General features: G+C 35.0%; 1 protein-coding gene across 1 annotated transcript in view; it reads left to right on the top strand.

Moving 5' to 3' along the window:
- Nucleotides 1–16,631, top strand: part of ANKS1B (ankyrin repeat and sterile alpha motif domain containing 1B) — a 678,567-nt gene that overhangs the window by 274,428 nt on the left and 387,508 nt on the right. The window lies entirely within an intron of this gene.

Below are 16,631 nucleotides of genomic sequence, written 5' to 3' on the forward strand. Positions count from 1 at the left end.
GGAAGTTACTGGTTTCTCTTGGGGTTACTGATGTTTTTCTCTTTGTTAGTAAGTCTTTCACTGACTAAAAGTAGAACTTCCAGATGTGGAGACATCTCTTGATGCGCATGAGTCTTTCAGAGGCCCTCAGTTGAACTGGGTGGGTTCCTTATCCACTCAGTATACCTTCGAGTGCCTCTAGGGTTCTAGACATTGTTCTATATGCTGCAGAAGAAACAGAGTAAAAGGTACAGCCTCGATATTTAGGAGCTGAGAATGTGTTGATAAGTGCAAAGAGAGAGGTGAGCATAAGGTGCTCCAGGAGGGAAGGAGAGGAGAGAGTGAATAAAGCTTGTTGGAGGAAGTACCGCCTGATCTGAGTCTCAAAGAAGGAAGACTTAGGTGGATGAACAAGAGGTGGACAGCTCTCAAGGGCAAGGAACAATGTGTGCAGAGATCCAGAGGCATGGAAGAACATAATACATGTAGAGACTATGCCCAACTTAGCATGGTTAAAGCATAGAATGCTATGGGGAAAAAAGCATAAGAGAACGAGGAGCGACATGCAGAAGTTTGGATTTCACCTGACAACAAAAATGAATCACTGACAGACTTAAGTGGGAATGTGACTTGATATGTTTTTGTTTTAGAATGATCTCTCTGGAAGCAATGTGGAGAATAGATTGGACAGAGGTGAAGCTAGAGTCAAGAAGATTAATTAGGAGATCGATGTGCAGTCTCAGCAAGAAATGATGGTGGCTAGGACGATGACATTGCCAGTCAGAGAGTGAAGCTCATCCATTCTCCCCTTGGGGATTCCAATTATTGGGAAATAAACAGCCAAGGGAACTAAAGAGTTATGTCTTATGGAATGTGTTTTATAGTTTTAGTTAACTGTGTTGGTTAACATGGCTTAGGTTTATGGACAAAACGCAAATTTCTACACACACGGTAACTGCATTCATAAGCTTCTGGAGAAAGAGAGAAAGAGATGGAGAGAGAGAGAGAAGAGAGAGAGGAGACAGATATTATTGAGGGATGACCAGGTCTTTAGAGGTACTATTGTGGTTGAATTGTGTCCCTCCCCCTTTATTTGAAATCCTAACTCCTAATACCTCAGAATGTGACCTTATTTGGAGAATTTAGATACAGAGTCTTCAGAGAGATAACCAAGTTAAAATGAAATCATTAGATGAGCTCTAATCCAACATAACCGGTGGTTTCCCTATAAAAAGGAAAAAATTTGGACAGAGCTAGATATGCAAAGAGGGAAGATGGCGTGAAGAGACACAGGGAGAAGGGGGCCATCTACACACCAAGGAGAGGCCTAGAACAGGTCATTTCCTCACAGCCCTCAGGAGGAACCCACCCTGCCGAACCTGATTTCAGCTGTCTAGGCTCCAGAACTGTGAGACAATAAACTTCTGGTGTTTAATGTATCTAGTTAGTAGTACTTTGTTACAGCAGCTCTGGGAAATGAATACAAGAACCAAAACTGAGCGTGCAAACTCAGTACTACATAGAAAGGAGGGGTGAATGAGACCGCCTGGGCCTCTAAGGACAGACTGCCTGGCCTGCTTATCTCACAGACTTGAGGGTCTTGGTTGTGACTGGCAGTGTTATTTATAAGGATAGAGTAATATTGTCTCAGAAAATCACAGTTAATTATGCCTGTAAATTACTTTTCTGCGGGCTCTTCTATGTATTAACTAGATGTGCAAAATATATTTCATCCTGACCATAAGAAAAAAATTTATTCTATCCACAGGGTTAATTTAAATATGAAGCAACTTTTTTTGTAAATCTATGTTCAACAAAATTTTTCAGTTCAACCAGAAAATGAGGGATACTCTTTCCAAGGAGCATCTTACTAATAATGCCTCAGTGACTACAGATTTCATATGGAGTAAAGAATGATATTGCTCTAATACTAGGCTCATTAAATAAAGAGCAACAGAAGTCCGGCAGTCGCTTGGCAAATTTGCTGTCTGAGACTCATGTTTATACAGTCAATACTGAATCATATTTGTTCCCTTATTGCATCAGGAAAAAGTACCTTATATAATCATAATGGTGACTCAGTTGCAGAAATGAATAAATAATTAAATCAGTGAATGAATGAATGTTATCTTTTAAAAAAAAAATGTCTGTAAAAGCAGAGGAAGCCCTTATGAAATAGTCACATGCCATCAAAGATAATGTTTTCTTATCTGCTTTTCATTTAATTTCAACCTTTGCAGGGGAATTTTTCCATTTTATGGTAACTAGGCAACCTGTTATTTTGAAGCACTTAGTGCCGGCTTTGCACACTATGGATGCTCAATAAATCCATTTTGATTAATGAGCAATTTACAACAACACCAGTAAAGACAGTTTCCAATCTTTTTGGAAGAGAATAAATGATCTCTGATCAAAAGGACACAATTGGTAGTTCCATGCCAAGGCAGTGTGGGTCTTGGGTGCCTCTATTCAATTTGCTAATGTGTTAACTGGCTGCGGTCAGCCTGAAATGAAAATGTCACCTGATGAATAATCCTCCACACTGTACTCCACCTCCCCCAATATCCTGAAATAGGTAGTTGTGAGGGTGATTCTGTAACTTATTTATACCAAAATATTTTTTTGAAATGGTGAAGCGTTTTGAATTTTAATGCCAAAATTTTGAAATTAAAAGAATTCAGACTGGACTAGGGCTAATGTTTATCTCTGCTTAGCAAATGGATAATGTCAACATGATTTCTGTGGATATGTTTAACTCATTTAAGAGAGCAAACTATTTTTAAAACCCTTGGAATCATTCTTTTACATACAAATACTGGCTTTGCTGATAAGAACCATTTTTATCAAACAGCAATTATTTATTTGGCATTTGTTCTGTGCTCAGTGCTGTCTTAGCCATTTATTAAAGCAGATTGGTATGTTGTAAATTTGTAAACCCAATGTCAATTTTTAGAGGTGCAAAAAGAGTAAACTAGGACAGCAGTACCTGCAGTGAAATTCTGGTAAATTTACTCTTTCATCCATATGGACAGTTTACCAGTTTGAAAATGTAGTCATCTCAGTTTGCTTAAATTGGTAAAATTTGGCTATATGTGAAAAACAACACCCTAAACAACAAAAAAAATTACATTCTTTTCCCCTCAAATCAATTTTACTTACATAGCATGTGAATAACATGAACCGTAGAATAGTGTTTCTAAAAATACAATAAACTCTTATTAATGTGATGATATGGGAGATATAGGCTTTCTATGAGGTCATATGTGGTATCCTATGGAACAGAGTTTCTCCTACAATGTCAGACTATGTATAATAATGCGGAAAACATTCATTAAATCATAAGCGTATACTCAACGGATTCAGATGGACCTCCCTCACCTCGTCACATTCTACTCTTTCCTTTACTCTCTTCAAACCTCAGGTTCTTTTTCCTACCTTGTCTCTCACTCCCAGTACATGGCCTCATATTTTAATTAATAAAGAAAATCGAAGCCATCAGTTAGAACTTTGTTAATATCCTCCATCAAATCTGCAAATACGACTGCTCCTGCACTTTTTTTGCCTGTGCCTTAACAGAGGAGGTTTTCCTCCGATCCAAGGTCATTTCCATCCTCTATGCTCCATGCCTCTGCCCTCTCAGGAATTTGACCTTTTCATCCATTCCTTCTCTCTTCTGTGTTTTTAATCGTCCTTCTCACCAGATCATACACATTAACATTTGAGTCTGCCTACGCCTTTTTCCTCTGAAAAACAAAAACAACAAACAAGCAACAGATAAACAACTAAAAATTTCCCCGATTCCACTTAACTCCTCTTCTACTGTTCTTTTCTCTATCCTTCCACATTCTCAGCACGTTTTCTTCCTTCCCTTTCCCCTCTGAGCTCACTTTAGTCAGATTTCCATTCCTCACTGTCCTATTGAAATGTGCTCTCTAAAGGTACCAATAACCTTGATGTCACAAAATTCAGAGGACATTTCTTAATCCTCATATCTCTCCCCCACCCCTTCCCTACTGAAACATAATTTTTATTCCATGACATTGCAAACTAGCTTTTTGGCCAGTGTGCCAAGTTAATTTTTTTTTTTTTTTAATAAAATGTAGCTAACACAATATTATATTAGTTTCAGGCATACCCCATAGTTATTCAACATTTATATACCTAAAGATGTGATCACCATGGTAAGTCCAGCAACCACCTGATGCTGTACAACGTGATCACAATATTATTGACAATATTCCTTATGCTGTACATTACAACCCTATGACTTATATGCTTTATACCTGGAAATTTGAACCTCTTACTCTCTTTCACCTTCCCCTATCTTTTTTTAATTTGTCCATTACAGTTGACATTCAATATTTTATATTAGTTTCAGGTGTAAGATACAGTGTTTAAACATTTATGTAATTTACAAAGTGATCCCCTAACTAGTTTAGTACCCACCTGGCACCATATATAGTTATTATCATTTTTTAATTTCAATCCTCATATTTCTTAACCTTTCAGCAGAATTCCACAGGTTAGTGATATCTTCGTATTGACACCCTTTTTCCTTTTGCTGTCCAAAAAAGATTTTTATGCTGTTTCCTCTCTTTGTTGACAACTGACATTTTTCTGCATGGTTCTAAAAGTTGGGAGTTCCTCAAGGCTTAGACAAAGTCCTCCCTATTCTTTTTACCTTTCTCTCTTCCCAAGTGATCTCCTCTGTAGTATGGCTTCTGTTACAATCAATGTGCTAAATAGTCCCAAACATTTCTCTCCAGTTTAGAACACTTCTGTCAACTCCAGATTCATCCATTCTTCCATCCATCCATCCATCCATCCAGCCATCCATCCACCCACCCAACCACCCATCCACCCATCCATCTGTCTACTGAATATCTCCACTCAGATGTCTCAAAGACACCGTGACCTTAACATATTAAAAAATAAACTCATATCTTTCCCATTAAACTTGTTCTTCATGCAGGATTCCTTATCTCAGCAAATGACTTAGTCATTCATCTAACTGCAGAAACCTGGGTGTCATTCTTGCCATCTCCATCAACTCCTATATTCAATCAATCACCAGGTCTTGTGGTTCTTAACTGGAATACATAGTAGGGTGAGGGTTAATTCTGTAACTTACTGTCTATCTCCAACTATCTTTCAAATCCATCTGCTTTTCTTAATCTCTATTATCACCAACCACTCTTCTGGATTATTTTAATAATAAAATATTAATTGTCCTATTTGTCTTCCTTGAATTTATTATTTATGTTGCAACCAAAGTAATCTTAAAAACCACAAAACTGAATGTATCACTCCTCTTATTAAAAACTTGTAGTGACTTGCTCTTAGAAAAATGACCCAAATCCCTAATAAGGTTCAAAAGTCTGTGAATGAGGTGCTTTTTTTCCCCTCTCATATTTGGCCTCATCCCTCACCAGTCTTCACATTCCTAACTGGCTCTCTTGACTTTTAGGTTTTTTTGTAGTTATTTAACAGGAGCAAGCTTCTTCCTACCTGTATGCCTTCACGTACCTGAACAAACGTCTATTCTTACTGTCCTCTTTCCTTCTTCCCCAAGTAGTTTAGTTTCTATTCTTCTTCAGGGAAACCCTTTTTGTGGGCACCCACATACTGTGCCCCAGACTAAGTGTTTGGATGGATGCCTCTGTTTTCTACCTCTTTTAGCACATTCTAATTTTTCTTTCATTTATAACCCTTACTTTGATTGAAATTTTATAGTTATTTTGGGGTCCTTTATTTTAATATCTGTTTCAGCTATTTGTCTTGTAGAAGTCAAATAGCCTGTTTGTTTGTCATTGTAACCATAACTTCTAGCAAAATCACTGCCATATAAAAGACACTCAGTAAATATTAATGAAAAAAATAGCTAGTGTATTGAATTCTTAGTTTATGTATATTAACGTATTTACTCTTAAGCTATTTATGAAGTAGATAGTATTATCATTCCTATTTATAGATAAGGAAAACAAGTCAGAGAAAGGTTTAGAACTTGCTAGAAAATGGCAGCACTAGAATTTGAATACACTACAAATTAATTATTTAACTATGTAAGCAAGCAATTTTAAGATTTTTTTTTTAAATTTGGCAGGATAAATCTCAAATTTTTCCTTTTAAACAAAATAGAAAGAGTTGGAAACTTGTTTAAGGTTTGTAATAAATCTATATTTTGTTCATCTTTGGAGTGTACTGGGAAATTTTCTAATTTGAAATTTTTACTAGAAAGATAATTTTTTTTACTAGAATATTATTTCTCTCTTATGTAACATTCTACACATAAGCAGTCCAGGGTTGGCTTAGTGGCTCCATCAGCTCAAAGACCCAGGCTTCCTCGCCCCTCCTTTGCCAGCCTCAGCTTGTTATTCTCATTCATACCTTACCCTTACTGTATCACATTCCACCTAGAGGGAACAGGAATTAGGGGAAGAGAAAGACACACCTTGATCCTAAGGGCTTAATCTGAATGTTGCACATATTTTTTTGACTAGGCAGAAGTTAGTCACATGACCAAGACTTCCTGTAGAGGAAGCTAGGGAATCAGGGTAGACTTGGGTGTAACTAAAAACCGAGAGTTCAATCATTGTAGAATAAGGGAAGTGCAGATATTAGGAGACAACTAGCAGCTTCTAACATTTCCTTATAACATGGACTTCTACAATAATTTTAATTTCCTACTTTCAACTCTTCTCAGAGATGGGTATAGAATGACTCTACTTCTTCCTTCTCTCCTCCAAACTCTCAACTTCTAGAATTTTAATAGAATATTTATCACAGCATTTCTCATGTATATTGAGATTTTAAATTTAGAAATCTTATTTTAATTATTTAACCATTATTAGAGAGTCTATCGGATAGATAGATGATAGATAATGATAGATAGATGATAGATAGATAGATAGATAGATATAGTTACAGTTAGATAGTTATAGTTAGATATACAGTTTTATTGTTCATCACAGTTTGTTTCTTTTATACATCACCTATCTTAAAGTCCCTGTTCTGTCCAGAGTTCTTTCTTAAGTATTTTCCTTAGATAATAATCCATTATCTTCTAGTTTTCAGTGTGGGAGATGAAAAGTTTAATGCCAGTGGCTTTGTCCATTGTAAAAAATGTGTTATTTCCCTCTAGAAGCTTGTATGATAACTCTTTTATGCTTGGCATACAGAGATTTTTTTCAGTATATGACTATATATGTGAATCTTTTTCATTAATTTTGCCTGGAATGTAACATGTAGACTAAAGATTAAATTAGCTAAAGAAATTTTTAACTGTACTTTTTAATTATTGCTATGTTTCCATCTGTTTCTTTTTCTGGAATTAGTATTATTTTCATAATAGGTCTTCTGGATTTCTGCCTTCATAAATTCCATCTTTTTTTTTTTTTTTTGCTTTGCAATTTGAAATATTTCTTCCACTTTGTATTCTAAGGACATCAATTCAATTTTCAACAATAAACCATCCTTACCTTCAAGTCATTTGAATTTTTTGACTGGTTATTTGTTTTTCACAAAGTATTTTTTATATCTTGTCCTTTAATATTTCAAGCTCTCTTATTATTTGTGTTAAAAATTCTTATGTCTCTACTAGCAGCTGTATTTTGTTAGTGATCCATTCTCAATTTTCTGTTCTTTCTTTTTCTGGTTGCTGAATCCTCTTAGGTATTTGTTTTTTCGTCTACTCCTGAGGGCTACCATTTAATTGCTTCAATGCCTTAAAGAATGACAGTCTGTAGAATAGTGGAGCATTTAGAATTCTCTGTTAGGGTCTGCAGTATAGCAATAGACAGGTTGATTACCTTTCAAGATACCAGGAGAAAGTTTGTCTGTAAACTGTCCCAGGATTTTAGATGAAGACATCTTAGAATACCTGTTCAATAAGTTTTTGGTTCCCTAGGGGCCATGGGGATGGTGCACTCATCCATGTACATTCTCTGCCGGATAAATTTTCCCTGGAATTATGTCATTCTGGACCTTGCCTGTGGGTATTCCTGTACTAGTCCTAAGATTCCTGGCCATCACAGAAGGGAAATAGTCCTGTAACAGCTTTCTTGTTCTTCCCTCCAGATACAATTTGCCAGTTTGCTCTAGGAGCTTCAGGGTTTGGGCTAGCTAGATAAGATTTAGTAATGTAAGGGAAGCACCTCTAAACAACCATCATTCCAGAACCCTCACCCACAAGTTTGGAAACTAAAAAAGGAATACATTTTAAAGTAACTTAAGGATTAAAACAAAATCATAGTGGCAATTAATATTTGTAAAGGCTAACAATATGAATACACTATCCAAAACAGATGATCAAAATGGTTTGATAGTGTAGTTTTACCAGACTTTAATGAACAAATAATATCAAGGCTGTACAAACTGTTTAATAGAATGCAAAAATTGGTAAACTACCAACTTTGTGCTTGTATGATTTGGATACAAAACTGGACAAAGAGAATGTAAGGAAAACATATATGAGGTAATCTCTGGTATGAAAATGGATGCACAATTTCTAAACAAAATATTACCACATTGAAAACAGAAAGGTATTAAAAAATACATCATGACTAAGTAGGATTTACCTTTCAATTTCAAGGATACTTTAGTCATCAGAAAAATTTCTCAATATATTTCCTCAATTTAACAAATTAAGGGAGATAATTTACATGATCATCTTAGTATAGGGAAGGATTTCTTAAACAACTGAAAGTACACATAATTAAGAAAAAGATTGGTAAAATTGACTATATTAAAATTTAAAATTCGTGATTAGCATAAGATGCCACAAAATTATGTTTTAAAAGCCACAAACTGGGAGAGATGTTTGCAATACATAACACTAAAAAGGGATTAGTACTACATATAAGAAAAAGACAAAACAAACAAAACAAAGAACAAACAAAAACATTGAAACAATTGGGAAAGGCACTTAACTGAAGATAAATTTTTTTAATTAATTAATTTTTTATGGTGACATTGGTTAACGAAATTCAATAGGTTTCATCTGTACACTTTAACAATAAAGCATATATATATATTTACACTGTGTGTTCACCTTCCATAGTTAGAATTCTTTCTGTCACCACATATTTGACCCTGTTTACCTCGTCTACCTCCCCTCTCCCTCCTCCCCTCTGGTAACCACTAGTCTATTATCAATGTCCATGAGTCTCTGTTTCTTTGTCCTGTTCATTTGTTGCTTTTAGGTTTATATCTGACATATAAGTGCTATCATATGATTTTCAACTTTTTCAATCTGGCTTATTTCGCTTAGCATGATTATCTTGAGGTCCATCCAGGTTGTCGCAAATGGCAGTGTTTCATCTCTTTTTATGGCTGAGCAATGGCCAGTAAACGTAGTTAACACCAGTAAGAGAAAAATTTAAATTAAGACCACCCTTAAATACCAGTTTATATCTATCCTGGAATTACACAAATGTTCTGCCAGTGTCAAGTATTGTAAAAATATAGAAAAACAGGAACTCTCGTACACAGCTAATAGGACTGTAAGTTGATACTCCACATTGGAGGACAATTCAATAATATTTTTAAAGGTTTAAAATGTACATACACTCTCATTCAGCAATTCTACTTCTAGATACATTTCTTTGAAACAAAATTCTTAAGACTCTGAAGGATATTCATTGCACCGTTGTTTGTAAGAATAAAAAATTTGGGAAAAACAAAATGTTCATAAATAAGAAAATCACAGAGTATATTTTAGTAAAATGGGATACAATGTGTCAATTAAAATGAAAACACTAGGTTTACAAACATCTACTTGGTTATATCTTGAAAACAACATTAAGTGAAAAAAGCAAGATTCAGAGTGTATACATAACATATTTATATAAATGTAAAACACAGTATGTGTAATATATAATGAATATATAGATGATGAGTATAAATATAAATAATAAAATTATAAAGGCACTGATGAAGAATACACACCAACTTAGCAATAGTGATTAACTCTTGAGAGAGAGGCAGGGAAATACATTTACGACAGGGTAAAAGTGAGATTTTAAATGCGTCTGTAATGCTTTTTAAAAAATATTCAGTGTGTGAAACAAATGCAAATAGATCAAAGTAATAGTTCCCATTGAATATTTGAGAAACAGAAAAAAACATTTTAAAAATAAAAATAATCCATAATCTTATCAGCCAGAGCTGAGCATTATTAACATTTGGTGTTCTGCTTTTCTGGATTTTATTTTCATACACAATTTTACATGGTTAAAATCAAGTACAGATTTTATTTTAATCATTGTTGATGTAGAAACTTTTATAAATGTTATAGGAAAATTGGTTGTAGAGGATCTTAGTGATGGCAGCATTATTACTATCACTCAGTGATTTATTAGTCCTGGATGGCTTCTTAAAAAAATCCTAAAATGCTTTTTAAAATCCTTTTCACTCAAAATATAGGGCTAAGATTATTTATTCTTTTACTATTTTGAAGTATCCAATCAGTCGATGTGCTTATCTTGCATACAAGTATTAATGTAACACCTAGGACTTAGGTCTGGGAATATGAAGAGAGTGAAAAAAGGTTCTTGCCTTCAAGGAGCTCATGCTCTTTATAGGGAGACTTAGGCATGAATAATTATAATGCAAGGAGTTTAATCTTAGATATGTGGGGAAATGATGCAGAGCCCATAGAAGAGTTACTGACAGAGCCAGACAAACCTCACTGAGTGTTTGAGTTGAGCCTGGCAAACTATTTAGTGAGCTGTCATACAGAGGGGAAAAGGACCTACATGTCGGAGGAAAAGTGGATGTGTTCTGAGAATGGGTGGTTTGTGACTAGAGTAGAAGACGAGTGAGGGGCAGTGGAACGAGATGAGGGAGGAGACAGGTAGATGAGAATAAGTTATGAAGAGTCCTCTCTGCCATGCTGAGATATTGGGGAGCCAGCAGAGTAAAAGACGAGGAGTGAAGCAATCAGATCTCTATTTTAGCAAAATAACAGGAAATATAATTTTCTGAGTTCTTGAATAGATGGAAAAGAAAGCAGAAACCCATTTAAGAATAAGCTCTTGACATTTCAGAGATAAAGATAAATTTGTCTCAGTTTATGACATATTTCTTTAAAGTCAGATTAGAATTTACTATGACGATTAGGTTTGTGCCATTAGTTGAAATAATGGCATTATAATTTGTCATATAACACTCTCATTCATGTAAAAATTTTTACACTGTGGATTCTAAAGATATTTATTATATGGACCACTTAAACAGCTCAAAGATGGATTATGGCAACAGTGGAAAAACTTCATGCTAGTTTATTCTCCTATGTAAGTTTGTCTCTACTTCTACTAGAATGATTTTGTTGTTATTGTTGAGAGAAAGCAGGGATTTCACAGATTATAGAAAAACCTGTATTACACCTTGGATTGGACCATCAATATATTTCTTTCCCATTGCAATGCACCAAAGAGTAAGCACTTTAAAAGTTTTATGCACATGTGCAAGTGTGTGTGTGTGTGTGTGTGTGTGTGTGTGTGTGTGAGAGAGAGAGAGAGAGAGAGAGAGAGAGAGAGAATGTTGCTTAATGCCTACCAATTATTAACCTATGTACTGACACATTGATAGGTCAGTTCACATATGCCAAGCAGTGTATGAACGGAGAATATTCCTCATCACAACTCTGCAAATCAGAAATAAACGTTGAGCTTAAGTAATCACAAAAAAGGACTTCTGGTTCCTTGTGAAAAAGGTCCCTTAAGATGTACATATAATTTATCACACATTCATTAGAAGCTCTGAGATCTTTTGTGCCGCTCAATTCTTTCTTTGAAAAAAGTAAGACTTCTAGGCTTCTAAAGTTCCAATGATTAGATACTTTCGTACCTATAAATAGATATGGCTTTGTAGCTAGTATTCAAGCAGTGTTTTGTTAACAACAACAACAAAATGCCCTTAAGTTTCAAACAAAAATTTTGTATAATGTGTAGCAAAAGCATCACTGATTTTACAGGGACATAGTAACAATATACTGAATTTGGAAAGTTTAGATAAAAGAGTATATATAAGAGAGCAGCCTTTAAAGGAACTTAGTAGTGTTGGGATTAATGGTATTTGAAAGTATCTCTAAACAATGGGACTGAAGAAAATTCTGTTTGGTGATACTATCACCTGGACAGAGAGACTCTTCAATAAGGAAGAAATGAGGACACCAGTATGAATATAGAATTATCTCGAGAATAGGAAAAAATGGAAATATTTGCTCCAAGTTTTACTCCTGCTATGAGTATAAAAGAGAAGGAGAGATGAGTTAGGATTAAATAATACTTTGGTTCCCATTTACTTTCTGGGAGTCCTGAGATATTTCAGTATGATTTATGAAGGTATATGGAATGCAATCTAACTTTTTCCAAAGTATAGCTAAATAAATTGTAATTCCATACAATATATTTCTCTTACAATATGTGAAGTCTATCATCATGAATATCTACATAACTTGAAGACTATAACAGCATATCAAGAGAAATATGTTTAGATAATAATAATAATAGAGTAAGGTTACTTCGTAGCTATATTTTATACCAAAATACCAGATAACCAAAGCAAATATGGGTTCCTGGCTAATAGAGATTTCAAACAAAACTCTCTTTATATAGCTGGTGACTTCCATCCAGTTTTCCTAGAATTTACTGACATTTTAAGAAAAAGACCATTAATTCCATAAAATTCTCAGCATGTGTTTAATTTATGTGACCAGTATCTTCTCAGAACTTTATTGTATGTGTACCTGTATGCACGTACTTGTTAATATGTAACAACATATCTTGCAGTGGGCATGTAAAAGAAGTAATCTAGTAAACTATAATCACATGTGAAAAAATAAGGGACTACGGGAATTGATAGATTTCCCAGGTGAGAATTTTGTTTACTGACAAAGGAACCAAGATTTCCAAAAAGGTCAAAGTTTGACATAAAATCTAAATTTATTTAAATTGAAATGTAGTAATTAAGAGGAAAACCAAACTTTCTAACTAAAGAAGTCATGATGTGATGATCTACTATCCCCATTTTCCTCCATAGTATTAAGAAATTAAAGATAGAAAGTCACTCCTTGAAGTCCTATTTATAACGATCATGCTTTTCTGAGATCAGTGGTTATTAAATGAACAAGAATTTGTAAGTTGTTTAATGCCCAATACTTAATAACCCTCATGGCTATTACTGCACACCATAATAAAAATGAGACCAGTGGCTCATATCTTTGGATTATGAGCTCCTTTCTTCATGTTAGGAAAATTTATCAAGATTTCTCTTTTACAAATAATATTTTTCAGTTAAAAGAAAATTAATAGAATGTTAAATATGACAGGAATGAATTAAATCATTTCAATTTAAACTTATTTTAGTTGGACATTTAACTTCTTGCTAAATTCTGAGTATTTGAAAATAGTTCTTGCCAGTACTTTGCAAATATATCAAAGATAATAAGTAAATGATATGGAACACATTTTTAAAAAGTACATGAAATATTGTTTTGTCCATAATACTCTGACTATTCACAAATTGAGTCCTGACTTCTAATAAAATGAATCTTTCTGTAATGGTGATGGTGATATAAAGACAAATTAGGCACACTCTGTCTGCCTTGAAAGGAATCCCAGTCTAGTAAAAAAGGAACACACAAATAGTCAACACAGAAGGACACAGAATGCCATGGGACCATATAGGAGGGCATTTAGTTACACTTCATATTCATATATATTCTTTATTACACTTTTTTCTCCTCCCAGCTTCATACTACATGTTCCAAGGGATTCTTCTTTTAGAGGACGATTCTTGGCCGGAAGCAAATGAAGACTGGAAGGATATTTAAGGCCAAAAAATTGTTTCTAAGTATGTAGAAAATGTGAGGAGGCTGGAGGGGTATGAGGGAGCAGATCATGACGGGCCTTGTAAAAATGAGGGAATAAAAGAGAGAGAAAGAGAGTAGGGTCTAGCAGGAAAAGAAAAGGTAATAAAGAATAAATTTGAATGTGTCACTATGTATTTATTTACACTCTTGCCTTATTGTAGAAGGGATGGAAACCGTATGAGGTCTAGTACATATTTGCGATTGCCTGCCTACCATTTCTTCCTTGACTTTCCCCATCCTCATAAACCTTTCTTGATCTATAGTAGAATCCTGATTTTTTAGGTAGACACTCTCCTCTACATGGCCACACATTTCCAGAGGGGTCATCTCTACCTCATTTCCAAGGGTTCATTAGTCTAAGCCAACTCTTGTTAGAATTGGGTTAGATAACAAATCTGACTAATAAGACTCTTAAGAAAAGACACAAGGAAAAGGTGGCCTTCTCCTTCATTTTGATATTATCATATCTAATACAATGCTGCAGTCATCTTGGTCGCAGCCTGGGGATGAAGCATTGCATGGAAGAGGGCAGAGCCCAGAGAGCCATGGAGGAGAGGGGCCAGAGTTCTGATGTCCAGGACCTAGAGCCACCCTAATTTAGGCTTCTATTAAGTGGAATAATCATGTCCTCATTGCTCAATCTAGTTAAAGGGAAGTTAATTGCAGCATAATCACTTAATCAATTATGATAAAACATAAAACCCAGCTTCCTAACACAAATTAGAAAGAAAAATAGAAAAAAGAGAAACTAAGATAGGGACATAAATAAAGTCTGGATAAGACCAATATCAACTGGTATCATAAGTACATATGCTTCCATTTGTGTAAGAAGATATATGTATACACATACACATACAGAAATGCATATGTTTTTTGATCCTTCTATATGAATTCCTGCAAGAACTTACAATACAATGGGAATAGGATGTGGTACCTTATGATAAAATCGAGCTCACTTACCATAGTCTGCAATATTAAGCTCTTTGTTTAAATCAGAACAACACAGGACCAAAAGGTTGTATACCATCCATACAATATTTTGAGCAAAGGTTGAGAAAATGGTTTAGACATTTATTTGTACTTTTTTTTTTTTTTTTGTAAAGTGCTTGTTGATGGTTTTGGTCCACATTTCTATTGCACTGTGGTGTTTTGTTTTGTTTTGTTTTGTTTTAACACGAAATGATTTGTAAAGACATACCAAGTTATTTGATAACATTAATTTGTAGCAGTTGAATAATGGTTTTCTCTCTTAATGATTAGTAGTTGATTCTTGAAAAAATTGCAAAAGGGATCACTGAGAACAGTTTGACCGAGTCCAGTCCAGGATGGATTCACCAGGAAGCAGACTCTGGGATGGAGACTGGCATGTAGATCAATTACAAGTGCTCTCGGAAACAGTGAATGTGGAAGGGGAGCAGAATAGGGCAGAAGGAGAAGTTAGCCTGCAATTCTCATCATAAGACTCCAAAGACTCCCCAGGAAACTCTAAAACTGGGATAGTTTTTCAAAATCATCCTAAATTGGTGACTAGGTAGAGCCTTGGTCCTGCTCTGTCAAAGGGGCAGTTCTCTTCAGCTGAGGCAGTTCCCAAACAGCGTGAAGACTGTCGCCAGCAACACTCTAAACAGCTTCTTCAAACATTTCCCCTTCAGATCTGAAGGGAAATCTAGGTGGCACATTAAAGTGTCAACTACAAATAGAATTAAGGTTTTGCCCAGAGTGTGTGGCAAAATGACAAGAAGGATGGATGTATTCATTGACAAGAGAGTTATTAAATGATGGATCATTATGTCTCAGCTGAATAAGCAAACATGTGAAGGTTGAAAGAGTTCATAGAATGACCGACAACAGATGAACGAAAAGATTAGAGGTCTCAGTAGGGTTGAATAATAATTATAGCATGAGTAAGGGAAATGAGAAAGTTAAAATGATTGGATAATGTGTCTATGGAATAGTTTCTTAGGGATTAAGATGCCCATATGAAGCAGTTGCTGTTCTTAACAAAGTTCATGGCTTAGCTTTAGACGTGGAAACCTGAATAGAGTTAAGGCAAAGATCCTATGAGTAGAAGTCAGAAGACTCTTGGGCTTAGGTGATTGCTTGAACATCTACAAGGAAACTGAAGATTCCAAGGTGGTGGCAGGTTTGAGGTGGAAAGCAATATCGGGAAACATGTGATAAGGCTTTGAGGAATATAAGAGAGTAAATACAAGTTTAATAAATGATATACATGAGTCAGAACAGACTATAGCTGATGGTATCATTTTTACATGAGTGTGAAAGAATCCTAGAATTTAGGCCTGTGGTATGGAAAAATAAATGTCATTTTTATCTCCAGCTACTATGATAACTTTCATCTGGGGTTTTAGCAAGTTCATTTTCTAACTCGCTTTAACGGGGAGTCACTGCCTGCGTAGGAGGGGCTCTGGCTTGGCATAATAGTGCTGGGTGTGGCTTGGTCAGCTTAGCATAAACACCATTTTGGAATGAGTAGAGAGATAGAGGAAAGGAATACCAGGGACCACTGAGAGTAAAACCAGGAAAAGGAATTTGCTGTCAAGACCAAAGGGAAAGCCCAAGATCCCAAATAGGCTCAAATCTAATAGATCCCAGAGTACAAAAATCTGTGTGAGAATCTAAGCACAAATATATTAGCCAAAAAAAAATAAAATAAAATAATAATAATAAGATTCAATGTATTGTCGATATAAGGCAAAATATTTAAAAACTAAGCTTGGGAGGGGGCCAATCTTCTCCAGCCTTCTTCTGTCTTTCTTTT

Source organism: Pteropus medius, unplaced genomic scaffold, assembly GCF_902729225.1.
Source record: "Pteropus medius unplaced genomic scaffold, Ma_sr-lr_union100, whole genome shotgun sequence".
In the NCBI taxonomy this organism is placed as follows: domain Eukaryota; kingdom Metazoa; phylum Chordata; class Mammalia; order Chiroptera; family Pteropodidae; genus Pteropus; species Pteropus medius.